At 39.9% G+C, this 13,891-nt stretch overlaps 1 protein-coding gene across 6 annotated transcripts in view; it reads left to right on the top strand.

The window, feature by feature from the left end:
• The window catches only part of TAOK3 (TAO kinase 3), a 234,201-nt gene that overhangs the window by 103,086 nt on the left and 117,224 nt on the right, over positions 1-13,891 (top strand). The gene's annotated exons all lie outside the window — the stretch shown is intronic.

Here is a 13,891-nt window from a genome sequence, read left to right as displayed (position 1 = left end):
AAGGTGACTAAACGCAGATATATACTGGGGCTTTTTGTACTTCCGCAGCATCTCTACTGTACCTCTGCTTTTCTCCGCTCACGTAGCTGCCCGCAGCTCTCACAGCTGTAATGATTTTCTGGTTGGTCTCCCTGTGTTGTTTCTCCCCCCTCCAATCCCTCCACTCCTTAGATCCCCAGGTGCTTATCTAGAGCTCAGGCAGGCCTGACCATGTCGCTCTCTAGTCATCAAGCTCCACTATTACCTCCAGGACCCAGCCCAGACTCCTCCATTTGTCCTTTAAGACCTTCATTTCTCCCCTTCACATGCTCTGTTATAGGACTGACCTCCTTACTGGCCATGTCCCATCTCCCGACTCCATGCCTTTAGCCAAGCCAGGAAGCCCCCACCCCCAGTCACCCCTTTCTCCCTGCTTCCTTGACTTCTTTCCAACTCACATCCAGCCGGGCTAGGGAGTCTGTCCCGATCACCCCTTCACCCTAGACTCCTGCTGTCCCTCCGAGCTTACCTTCCATTTATACTCTACTTTAGTATGGATTGTGTGTGTGCATGTGTGTGCGCGCGCTGTCTTCCCATTACTAGGAAAGCTTCTTGATAGGAGGGTCCATATTTTCCCCTTTCTTTTTATCCCGATTGCCTGACACACCGTAAGAATGTAAGTGCTTATGGACTGACTGGCAAGCAAAAGGTATCTCTTTATGTATATTCTACCGTATGGAATTTTGTCTTTATTAAAAGCAAAAGTTCTCTTTGAAAGGGATCTCTTCCTAGTTCCTCCCAGTGGTGGATCATTCGGCACAGCTGGTCGGAGAATGGGGACAGTAGGCTTGGGTTCCATGGTTTCCATGAGAGAGGGAAGGAACCAGCAATCATGGAAGCCTGTCTCCCCTTGAGCTTACCTCCCTAATTATGTCCTCCCTTAGTGAGTGGACTTTCTCCCATTCACTCCAGCACATTGGGCCAGTCACGGTGGGGTTACTCCCTTCTCCACACCCTTGTGCTGCTGTGAGTCAGCTCCCTGTAGGTTCACTCCACCTAGAAGAACCAGCCCTCAGGTCATCCTCCTTTGGCTTCCCTCACGTTGTTGTCCACCCCCTGGCTGGCTCACAGCCTTCCCCTCCACCCCAGTCTCTGCCCCAGGCTCAGAGACTTCATGTGATGTCCCCATGTTGTGGTGCTCTCGATAACCCTTGTTTTCCAGGAGCTCAGCCTTCCCAGCTTCCGTGGTCTGTGTCCCCATTCCCTCTTAGCTGTACATAGTGATGGTTTTCTCCTCACTCTCTTCAGCTTCAGGGGCTTCTCATCCATGACCTAGGCCCAGGAAGTTGATCAGCCTTCCCAGCTTCTGTGGTCTGTGCCCCCAATCCCTCTCAGCCGTCCATAGTGATGGTTTTCTCCTCACTCTCTTCAGCTTCAGGGGCTTCTCATCCATGGTCTAGGCCCAGGAAGCTGTTCTCTTTGACTGATTCTCCTACTTTCCATTTCTCCTTCCCCTGGGCTCCCTGCCCTCCATCCTCACTGCACCCTCCATTCGCTCCTCCCCTCCCAGGTCCCCTGGCCTCCCTTTCCTGCTTCTGAGATAGCGACCCTCTAATTGACTCCTCATCTTTGCCGTCCCCTCCCTAGACTCCCCCATATAAATCCCTGTTTTTGCTTTTAAAGCCCCCACACCCTGGCCCCGGGCTGTTTCCAGGCACACTCTGCCTGCTCCCGGTTACCCAGGGGCCCTGCCACCTGCCTGGCCTGCTCTCCTTCCTTCCCCTGACTTCCCTGCCACAGCCTGGGGAGCATCTTCCGCAGGGAGACCTTCCTGGGCACTCCTTGTCGCCTCCAGGAAATTGTCTCCTCCTCATCCTGTGGCCCCGGCCCCTTACGGCAAGTAGTAGGCACCTAATCAGCGCTGGCCCAGTGCAACGGAGAGGAATGAAAGAACAGAGGTTTTTACTTCTGCGGAACAATTAACTTGCCATGAAACGTGACCTTAACCCGGAAAGCCATTTTACAGCAGAATGCAGTTGACTACGAGGAAGTTTCGCGACCTCTCTGTGGGGAGAAGCCGGAGCTCCTCGGCTCTTAGTACTAGAAAAGCTCCCCCGAGCCGGCCAGCCATGAAATGGGTCACTCGAACCAGTTCCCTGTGTGGGGGGCAGGCTATCACAATGACTTCGAAGGGAAAAGCGTGACAAAGCAGCCTTTTAAGAAGAGATCTGAAGCCAACTGAAGTCTGCCCGGGCCGCGCCGGAGCAGAAGCGTCCCTGTTAATCACAGGGCTGGAGCGCAGCCGGCTGCCCCTCTGGGCACGAGCCTGTTCTGCGGTATTATTTGGACAGCGGCGTCTCAGTGAGCCGTCGGTGCCGCGGCGGGGCGGCCACGCCGTGAGGCGCTCGGACGTGTCCGGGCATTGGCCCTTCTCGGGCTGATCCGGCCTTGCCGCGGGGGCCCCAGCACCGGGTGATGAATTGTCCCCTAGACCAGAGCCGAGCAGGGGCCGGGAGCCAGCAGCGGGCTCGGGGGAGAGGTTCTTCGTCCTCAGGAGTTGTTCGGTCCCGCCTTCGCCCGCTGCCGCCGAATGCCCTTCTTCTAGGTGGCGCGGGGGTCAGATCTAAGCCACTTCTTGGCTGTGAGAGCCTGGGCAAGTCACTGCATCCCAGCTGCCTCCCAGGAAAGACAAAAACCTTCTACTCGGGCCGGGCTCCAGAGCCGAGGGAAGCTGGGCAGCAAAGGCTGACCTCTCTCCCGCTAGGGCCCAGGGTCCCGGAGGCAGGGCCTGTGTCCTGGGGGGGAGCGATGGCCAGCGCTCAGGCCGCAGGTGTGGGAACACCTGGGAGGGGGTACCGAGGCCCTGACCTGCACCTGGGGCCCCCGGGGCCTCAGTCCTTGGGGCAGTGGGCGGCTGGCCCTAGGAGGATTTATCTTCACAGTCACAGAGCTGCCTGAAAAGTCTCTGTGCCCAGTGCAAGAGCTTAGTGACTGTGTCAGTCCTTAATTACATATCTACTCCTGTATACCTGCTGCTAAGGCCGAACACACCCTGCCCTCCAACCCTGCGTTTCTCACTCACATGTTAAGATCAAACAAGAATCCTTGACAGACACGGTCACAGAAATAACCTGTTATGGTGATTCTCTGAGCCTGAGTCGTGATGCACGAGAACCACGCCCTGCAGAACCAAGCCCAGGCAGAAGAGGAATTCCTTAGAAATGATGAGGTTCTGTGGCTCCCGCCGAGCGGAGGCATCGGGCTGGTTACGTGCAGCCCCAGGACGCTGAGGAGTGCCTCTCATAGAACATCAGCGGCTCCTCGAGGGCCGGAGGGCCTGCTCTTTTACCTCATCTCCGTAGGGTATAAATAGCAGCCAAAGAGTGTGCACATTTTAATCATCATGAGACGCTTTCCAGAATAGCTAGATCAAGCCACAGTTCCACGGATGCACTCCTGGGCCTGCTTTCTGCCAGCCTTCCCAACAATTGTCACTTTCATTTTTGTCAGCTTTGCTCAACTTATGGGTATGAGAGAGAAGCTCACGGTTACTTTCATTTGCATTCCTGTGATTATTAGTGATTTGAAGCATTTTTCACATGATACGATTTTGTATGATTTATTGATCATTTGAATCAATAAGTGAATTTATTTATAGATTTCATTTCATGTGATTTTTCTGATAATTTGGTGGTTTTCTCTTAAGAAATAATCATATCCTTTGAGCATTTGTCATTTGGGAGATTTATTATTAGAAAGTTGAATCAATTCCTTATGTAACTTAGATATTAGATTTCTATCAGAGAAATTTGATGTCAAGTTGTTTTTTTTTTTTTTTTTCCCTAGTTGTCATTTCCCCTTAACTGTATTGGACTTGCCTGTGCAAAACCATTTTAATTTTATGTAATTAATTGTCCATTGTATCTTCTGTAATCTTTTCGGTCCCTGTTTTGCCATAATTTCTTAGTGCCATCTTGTTTCATTTGTAGGAAAAAGTCAGTACTGATACTGACGTGGTTCAGTTCCTCTATTAGGATGGCACCTCATTGTTTCTTTGGCAATAATCTTACATTTCGAGCAGTAACAGTTTAAATTAGTTTTTATAAACAATATGAAAACTGTCTGATTTTTACCACCATCTTTCCCTTTTTTTGCCATTACATCATTATCAATGTGGGAGAAAAAAAAAAAAAGAAAGCCACATGGGATCAAAGGCCATTTTGTATTAGTCTTTGTTCCGTGGGATGTCACGGCCAGATAATTCATCTTGCCAGCAATGGAAGAATAGACAACCTTAAATTTGACTTAACCAAATAGCCAAAACCAATCAAAATAGGACTTCTTGACTTTTCTCTGTATCATGGGCCCCTTTGGGAGTTTAGCGGAGCTAATGGCTCTTCACAATGGATGGAAGTGAATAAGATATATTGGATTACAATGGAAACCAATTCGATCAATATATACTTCCTAACTTTTTTTTTTAATTCACGGGTTAAGACACCTAATTTGCAGAAATGGGCATTATATTATCCCAAAACAAAACATAGGAGGTATTTATGTAAAGTGGGACGGGGGAAGGGGAGAGGCGGAGAATACAATCAGGTGAACCATAGGTAGAAATGCACAATTTCTATTAGGGAATTTTTAATGCATTGGAGGCTTGAGTTGGTTCAAAAGAATATACTCAGGGAGATTCTCAAAAATACACTTTTGCTTTTGGTCACAGAAACACTGATATCTGTAGCACATCCCTTTCTACATCACAAATGAATCCTATAGCAGACTTGGCACCTTACATCGCAGTGTCCTGGAAGATGCCATCAATGCGCAGAAAAATTAGATTCAGGCCAGAAGATGTGATGTTTTATAGCATTTCTTATGGACTGCTTATGGATTCCAGCCATCTGGATAGACTGTATAATGACCTGAATATGGCAATTGAAGCATTAAAATGTCAATACTACAATCCTGCTCCTTGACTCTTTAGTCACATCCTGACTGCTTGGCAAAGGTAGATGCCAAGAAACCTACTTAAACTGATCAGCAGTCTGGCCCAGCTCCTGGAGCATCATTCAGATGAGAGTAGATGTGTAAAATCTCAAAAAAATAAACGGCTAGTTTTGAATAGAAGCAGATATTGGCCAATCAGAGTAAACTTTCTGAAAACATTTTGCCATATTTGAGGGATAAACTTTCTTCATCAACTATGAAAATAACTCGATGGAACATTTCCATGGGTTTGGGTTTCTATACGCAAATTGAGAAGTTAATACAGGATTAAAAGATGAGTCGTTATTGTATCTGGGATGAAAGAAAACAGGCCTAGGGATTAGCGTATTCATCTTGGATCTACTTCTATAAGACTATAAAGGTATAGGTTTGTGGGGCTATTTTATTGAACTCAGAATACCTTCATTCATCCACATAATGCAAATAAGTACTCTTTTATTGTCCCAATGCAAATACTTGGTGATTTCGATATTGAATTGGCTTTAGCTTTTCACATCTTTGTTCTTACTTCAAATTTCACTTAAGCTGGTCACCTCCTTAAGCTTCTTACCCTTCTCTCCCTTCCTCTCCCCCTTTCACTGCCAAATTGTGGTGGACCTGAAGTCTGGAGAACTTGAGTTCAAATCTTATCTCAGATATTCACTAACTGTGTGATCCTGGGCAAGTCACTTCACCCTGTTTACCTCAGTTTCTTCACCTGTGAAAAGATTACAATAACAGCATCTACTTCAGTAAGGTTGCTGTGTTCAAGTTCAAATGAGATGATGTGTAATATTTTATATTGCGTATCTTAATAGGCTTTCTAAATGCTGGCTAGTAATTATTTTAGAAGGAACTCAAATCCTTAAAAACTGACTTGCAAGGGGGTAGCTTGATGGCACAATGGATAGAGCATCTGCCCTGACATCTGTGTTCCACCTTTTTTCACAGTTACCCTATGATAGAATTATGGTCTCTATGTAGATGTGATTTCCTAATCAACATTTCTAGTCCTCCTGCCTCTCCTACTTTCCCAAATAGATCCACGTGGTTATTCGACAGTCATTTTAGAACTCAACCTATCCAAAATAGAAATCATTCTTTTCCTCCCCACAAGCCAGCCATTCTTCAAATTTCCATGATTCAGTCAAGAGCACTATCCTTTCAGTCACCAAGTTCACAACCTTAGAGTCACCCTCGGCTCTTCTCTTTTCTTGATTATCTGCCATGTGCAATCAGTCCTGTCAGTTATGTTTTCATAACATCTCTCATCCATCCTATTGTCTCCATTTACCCAAGTGACTTGCCACTTCAAACTCTCATCATCTCTCCTCTTGTCTATGACAGAAAATTAGACCAAAGTATAAGCCTCCAAACCAGACACTGAATCTGAGCAACCAAAGAAATTGTCAAATGAGACAAAGAAATGGAAAGATGTCCGAGGGCTAAACCCCAAAAAAAAGAATAACTTTACAAGTCTAAGTAGATCCTTAAAGGAAAAAATATATCTTGGCTACAAAGACTATAAGAATATTCATAAGAAAAGAAATGAGATACTAATAGAATGCCTTGTGAGGAAAGAAGAGCAAGAAGGAAACCTTACCTAAGACCTAAGTTTTTTACTGAAAACTAGAGTAGGACAAAAAAAAAAAAATGAGACAACATGAAATATTAAAAACATAACCAAGAGATTGAGATTTTTTTAAAAAAAATAAAATGTTGGAAATAAATTTTAAACTAGAGTTTACCAGTCATTTGTGGGTTGGGGAAACGCTTGCAAAATCCAAGAACTTCATAGCCAAAACCCAGAACTCCCAGCTTAAAGAAAAATAATACTTTAAACAGGCAAAAAAGAAATGGTTCCATACCAAATAGCCACAGATATGATCCAACAAGACTTGAGAGCTGCCACAAGCAAGAAAAGGAAGGGTTGGAATATGATATTTTGAAAGATGAAGGCTCCACAACCAAGAGTAACTTATCCATAAAAACCAAAGTATTCTACAGTGGAGGATATGCTCCTTTAATAAAACAGAAGGTTTCTAGGGATTTCTGAGTAGACACTTTAATATGAGAACTTGAGAAATACAGAAAGATATACACTTTGTTCATTTTAAAGGAACTATATGGGGATGAATTGCTTATGTTCTAATAGATAACATGAAATGTCTTCTCAGAATCCTAATATCTTCATAAAGAATTATAATTATCATATAAATAGCATAAAGAATTATAATTATAATATCAGATATCATAAAGAATTATAATTAAGATCAATAAGGCCTGAGAATAGTTCTTCTCTGTTTTGATAACCTTAGAAGAAATTGGAAATGAAAAGTTAAGGACCTATATTATAGAGAAAAGGAAGACAAAAAAGAGGAAAGTCATTATCTCACATAATAGAAGTGGTAGAAGTAGAGGAGAATGAGCATTCCATGAACTTCACTTTCACCTGTAATGGATAATTTTATACAGAGAGATACTGCAGGATAGAAATATATTAAACTCTAAAGAATGGAAGAAATCAGAAAACAGTGGGTTATGAGGGAGAGCAGGAGAGATAACGGAATACTTATGGGTTAAACATCCTGCAGTAAGGAGTGTGAGAGGGAATTAAAAGAAAAAGTAAAATCCTAGAAGTAGGAGCAGGGTAATTCAATAATATTCTGCTTATTAAAAAAAATACTTGAAACATAAAAATTTACATAGAATTAAAGTGAAATCCTTAAGCAGTATCTATTTTGCTTTATCTGAACTCAAAAAACAGGTAGCAATCATAATTTCAGATGCAGCTATAGTAAATGTACAAATGATTAAATTACATTTCAGAGAAACTACATTACACTTAAAGTCACCATAAGTAATAAATCAATATCAGTGTGTAATAACTCTACATGAAACACTTAAAAGTTAATCAGATGATAGGGGAAAGTAGATATTAAGACTATAATATTAGAGAACCTTAATGTACTTCTTTCAGACTTTAAAAAAATATGTAATCAAAACATAAATCAGGAAGAATTCAAGGATCTAAACAAAACTTTAGAAAAAATAGAGAAGATAGATAAATGACAATAATTAAATGAGAACAGAATGCTTCTCTGCCATTCATGTACTTGAACTTAAAAACCTCATCAATAATTCAAAAAACAGAATTATTCAACCTATAATTTATTGATCATTAGCAATAAAAAAAATGTTCAATACAAGTCCTTTGAAGAAAGATTAAAAATCAATTAGAGCCTAAATAACTTAACCTTAGGAACTGATGGATCAAAGAATAAATTAGAAAAATAATAGAAAACTTCTACAAAGAAAATTATAATAATGAAACAGTATGCCAAAACTATGGAATACAACTAACGCAGTCATTAGGAGAAAATTTGCATCTCTAGAACTCATCATCAACAATAAAAAAAGAAAGAACAAGTCAATGAATTTGACATGCAGTAGAAAATGTTAAATAAGAATAAATCAAAAAATCCAACTAAACAGCAAAATAAAACTTTGGGAAATCAGAGATTTAAAAAATGAAAGCAAAAAAAAATCACATTGAATTAATAAATAAAACAAGGAAGTGTTTAGTTGAAAAATAGAAAAATAAATAGCTAATCTGGTTCAAAAAAGAGAGGAAGACCAATCTTTAATATCAAAAATGTAAAAGGGTAATTCCAATAATTGCCACAGTAAAGTAATTATCTGAAAATATTTTGCCTAATTTTATGCTGACAGTTATAACTTAGGTGAAATAGATAAATATTTGTCATACTATAAAACAATCATATTAGCAGGAAAAAAAAATTAGTTTAAAAGCCCAATATTTGAAAAAGAAATTGAAAAGGCCATAAATTAAGTCACAAATAAAATCTCCAGGACGAGATGGATTTTCAAGTGATTTCCCTTCTAAAAACAGTTAATACTAACACTATGTAAACTGTTTTAATAAACGCAGGAGGGAGAGAAGAGAACTTTTCCAGTTTCTTTCTACGATAGAAATATAATATTGATACCTAAACCAGAAAGAGACAAAGCAGAAATAAAACTAGAGACTAATATCCCTGATGGTGATTGACATAAAACTTTTGAATAAATGTTAGAATATATTAAAAATTATTATACATGCAGATTTGTATCTGGAATGCAGACTTGGCCAATTATAAAAGAAATTATGAATATTTTAAAAGTTAACAATGTTAATAATAAAACCTCATTTATATCAGTAGGTGCTAAAAGAACTTTTAACAAAATCCAACACTTATTTCTGTGTGTGTGTATATGTCAGAAAATATAGGAATAAATGATTTTTTCCTTAATATATTCAATAATCTATCTGAAACAAATATCAAATAGCACCTGTTGTAGAAAAAAATTAGAGGCCTTTCCAATAAAATCAGAGGTAAAATAAAGATTCTCCTTATCCCCATTACTATTTAATATAGATCTGGAAATTCTTGCTATGACAATAAGAATAGAAAGAGAAATCAAGGGGGTAAATATAGCCAGAGAAGAGAAAAAAAAAATAACACTTTTTACAGATGATATAATTATCTAGAGAACCTTAGTCAACTAAAAATTAATTGAAACTGTATGGAAAATTGTATATGTATAATCTATTTCAAATTGCTGGCTTTTTTAGGGAGGGGGGAGATGAGAAAAGGAAGGAGAAAAAAATTGGAACAAAAATGAATGTGGAAAACTATCTTTATATGTAATTGGAAAAGTAAAATATTATTAAGGAAATTGGGGGAAAAAAGTCAGGTCAATAAACATTTACTATCCTACTGTGTCCCAGGTATTATTTTAGCATTAGTGATAGATAAAGAGGTAAAACACAGTCTCTATCCTCAAGGAACTCACAATCTAAACCAGAAGGAAGAGATTAAAAAGCAAAATTCTATTCAAAATAACTAAGAAAATACAATATTTGGGGGACTATCTACTGAAACACAACCAAGAATTATATAAATTCAACTCCAAAACACTCTGCCGAAATAGAAATAATCATCAAGACTATTGGTATTAGTTATAAAAAAGAAAGGTTGATACAAAAGCAAACAAACACAGTAGCATAGTGTTTGATGAATCCAAGACCCCACTTATTGGGGAAGGGAATCACTCAAAAAAACAACCACTTTCTCTGGGAAAACTGGGAAGCACTCTGGCAGAAATTACAAACACCTCATACCCTGTACCACAGTAAATTCCAAAGGTATATGTGACCTAGACATGAAAGGTGATATAAGCAAATTACAGAAGCAAGAAAAAAATACCTTTCTGAACTATGGGAAAGGGTAGGTTTCACAATTGAACAAGGAACTGAGAAGATCACACAAGATAAAATGGATGATATTGATTGTATGACACTTAAAAGCTTTTGCTCAAGCAAAAGCAATGTAGTTAAAATTGGAAAAGAAACATTTGGGGAGTGGGGGGTCAGAAAATTAAAAAGAAAAAAAAACTTTAAATATGTTTTCCTGGTAAACATCACATGTCTAAGATATAGAAAAATTCACATTCTTTTTTATTTATTAAAGCTTTTTATTTTCAAAACATGTGCATGGGGGCAGCTAGGTGGTATAGTAAATAGAGGACCCTGGACAAGTCACTTAATCCCAATTGCCTCGGGGTGGGTGGGGGGGTGGAACGTGTGTGTGTGTGTGTGTGTGTGTGTGTGTGTGTGTGTGTGTATGTATTCGTGGATAATTTTTCAACTTTAACCCTTGCAAAACCTTGTGTTCCAATTTTCCACCCCCTTCCTCCTATCTCATCCCCAATATATGTTAAACATGGTAAAAATATATGTTAAATCCAATATATGCATACATATTTATACAGTTATCTTGCTATACAAGAAAAATCAAATCATAAAGGAAAAAGATGAGAAAGAAAATAAAATGCATACAATAACAGAAAGAGTAAAAATGTTATGTTGTGATCTACACTCAGTTCCCACAGTCTCTCTCTGGGTGCAGATGGCTGTCTTCATCACAAGATCATTGGAACTGGCCTGAATCATCTAATTGTTGAAAAGAGCCACATTCATCAGAGTTAATAATCGTATAATTGCCGTATACAATGATCTCCTGGTTCTTCTCATTTCACTGAGCATCAGTTCATGTAAGTCTCTCCAGGCTCTGAAATCAAGAAATTTAAATTTATAAGGTAAAGAACCATTTCCGAATACATGGCCAAGGAATATGAAGTTTTCAAAGAAGGAAATCCAAGCCATCAATAACCATGTGGAAATTAATTTCCACATCTCTAATATTTACAGAAATGCAAATTAATGCAACTGAGAAGACCTCTATCAGTCTTCTACTCTTTCTGTTATTGTTTGCTTACATTTTTGTTTTCCCTCTCAGGTTTTTTTTAAACTTTCTAGATCTGATTTTTCTCGTACAGCAAAATAACTGTATAAATATGTATACATATATTGTATTTAATATATACTTTTAACATATTTAACATGTATTGGACTACCTGCCATCTGGAAGAGGGAGTAGGGGGAAGGAAGGGAAAAGTTGGAACAGAAGGTTTTGCGAGGTTCATTGTTGAAAAGTTTCCCATGTCTATGTTTTGTAAATAAAAAATTATAATAATAAAAAAAATTAAAATTCAGTGATTCCTTCTTACTTTCAGGATAAAACAAACTTTTCTATCATTTGAAATTTTTCGTCATTTGGTTGTAAACTATCTTTCCAGAGTGATCACATATCCCTCCCTGCTCATATATTCTACACTCCAAGCAACTACTTGCTTTTTTCGCATACTTAACATTCTATCTCTTTCTTTGGAACTTTTGCCCATCATCCAAACCTGAAAGGCTTTCTCACTTTATTTCCAGCTCTCGGGATCTTTCATTTCCTTCAAAGCGTAGCTCAGGCTCCACACATTACTCATGATATAGGCAAAGGTGGCAAAAGAGAAAAATAATACAATTAAAGGGGCCAGAGGAAAATCAGCCCATTGTTGATAGAGTTGTGAATTGGTCTAACCCAGGGGTCCTCAAACTTTTTAAACAGGGGGCCAGTTCACTGTCCCTCAGACTGTTGGAGGGCCGGAATATAGTAAAAATAATGTTTTGTGGGCCTTTAAATAAAGAAACTTCATAGCCCTGAGGGAGGGGGATAATTGTCCTCAGCTGCCGCATCTGGCCCCCCCGGCCGTAGTTTGAGGACCCCTGGTCTAACCATTCTGATCAGCAGTTTCAAACTATGCCTAAAAAGTCACTAACCCATTTAGACTTTAACTCGGCAAAACCACTATTACCCAGATAGTCCCAAAGACATCAGAGGAAGGTGGAAAAGATCCTTGTGTATACAAATATATTTATAATAACTCTTTTTTGTAGCAGTAATGAACAGATATTAATCTGGTGGGGAATGGATAAACAAATCATGGTATATGGATGTGGAATCTAATTGAGTCATAAGAAATAATGAAGTCAACACATGGCCTTTTTCCAGTCTGCTTCCCTCTCCCTCCCCGACCCAGTGGCTAGCATCCCCTGCTTCCCTTATTTAAAAAACTCCTTCACTATGCACATACATTACGCTTTGTGTGTGTGATTTTCAGGCACTTACTAGTGTTAAAACACTACAGAATTAGCTATTAAGCCAATGAAATTGAGTCTTAACAAAGGCAAGGGTAGACTGTGAAGATATAAATAATATAATGTGATATGATAGAATATAACATAAAATAGCCTTTCCTATTGGCTAGTTGAGTTATTCAGTTATATTTTGTAGTCTTGAAATATTCTGCTAGATGAGATTGAAATGTGCTCTCAGACTCAGAACCTGAGTTCGGATCCTGCTTCAGACACTTAGCAGATGTGTATCCCTTGGCACATCACTTGATGTCACGCAGCCTGTTCTGTCTCGTGTGAATGAGGGGATGGGACTCAGTGGTCCCTCAAAGTCCCTTAAAAGGCTCTGAAGAGCCTGCAGACCCCACGCAGCCCATGGGCCTGAACCAGCTCAAACGCAGTTCCCGGCGGCATTTAATGTCAATGTCTTCTTATGTCCTTCACTCTTGAAGAGGTCCATGACCTCGAGGAAGGGACGCTGTGACGGGCCAGTGAACTGAGGAGGGACTGGGTGAGATTACCGGCCCCACTTTCTCCCTCTCGGCCTTCTGGATCCAGTGGCCAGATGGAGATGAGACAGGCCCTGGACGCAGGGGGAGCCCTGGCCTTTTTGAGCTAAGGTCTTTAAAGAACTCACTTTCACTGAGGTCACACCCATTCAGTGATTAAGGCTAAGTACAAAATGAGGCAGAAAATGCTAATGTATAAATAAAGGAAAAAAAACCGTCTAAACTTGTATGGCTTTCCAAGTCAGAATGTGGCCTACAGGGACCCTTATATTTGATTCAGTGGCCCTGTTTCTATTTGAATTTGACAACAGTGCTTTAAATCTTGGTTCCTCTGACCTTCTCTTCCTCCCTGGTGCAGCAATAAAATTAATTCAGTTCATCATGTAAGGCCCAAAATATGATGTGATCTCCACCCAGGACGTTGTTTAACCCATAGTAGGCGCGTGGTAACAATTTTCAGAATTAGATTAAAGTGTTTGATCCAAAGCTTGCACAAATTTTGTTTAGAGATCTTGACAATAGAACTTTTCAATATGGTTCTCTTAGTAATTACTCGGGACATCCATTCGCTCTCTGGCTTAGAGATACCAAAGCTAGTCTTTCAGAATGGACTTAAACATGGAGCTCAGTTTCCAGATTCAAATCTTTTATTGGAATGTTTGAGGAGTTTCATGTGTTTAGGTTGGGCTGATGGGAAGCCATTGAAAGAATTTCTCTCTCTAACAAAAATTATTTTTTAAATTTAAATTGACTAAACAAAGGGTAAACTTAATTCTTAAGTTTACCTTATAAACTAGAAATTCTGTGTGGCTAGAGACAGACCGAC

The sequence above is a fragment of the Antechinus flavipes genome, chromosome 1 (genome assembly GCF_016432865.1).
Source record: "Antechinus flavipes isolate AdamAnt ecotype Samford, QLD, Australia chromosome 1, AdamAnt_v2, whole genome shotgun sequence".
Lineage (NCBI taxonomy): Eukaryota > Metazoa > Chordata > Mammalia > Dasyuromorphia > Dasyuridae > Antechinus > Antechinus flavipes.
The sequence above is the reverse complement of the archived record's forward strand: the minus strand, read 5'-3'. Positions and strand labels throughout refer to the sequence as shown.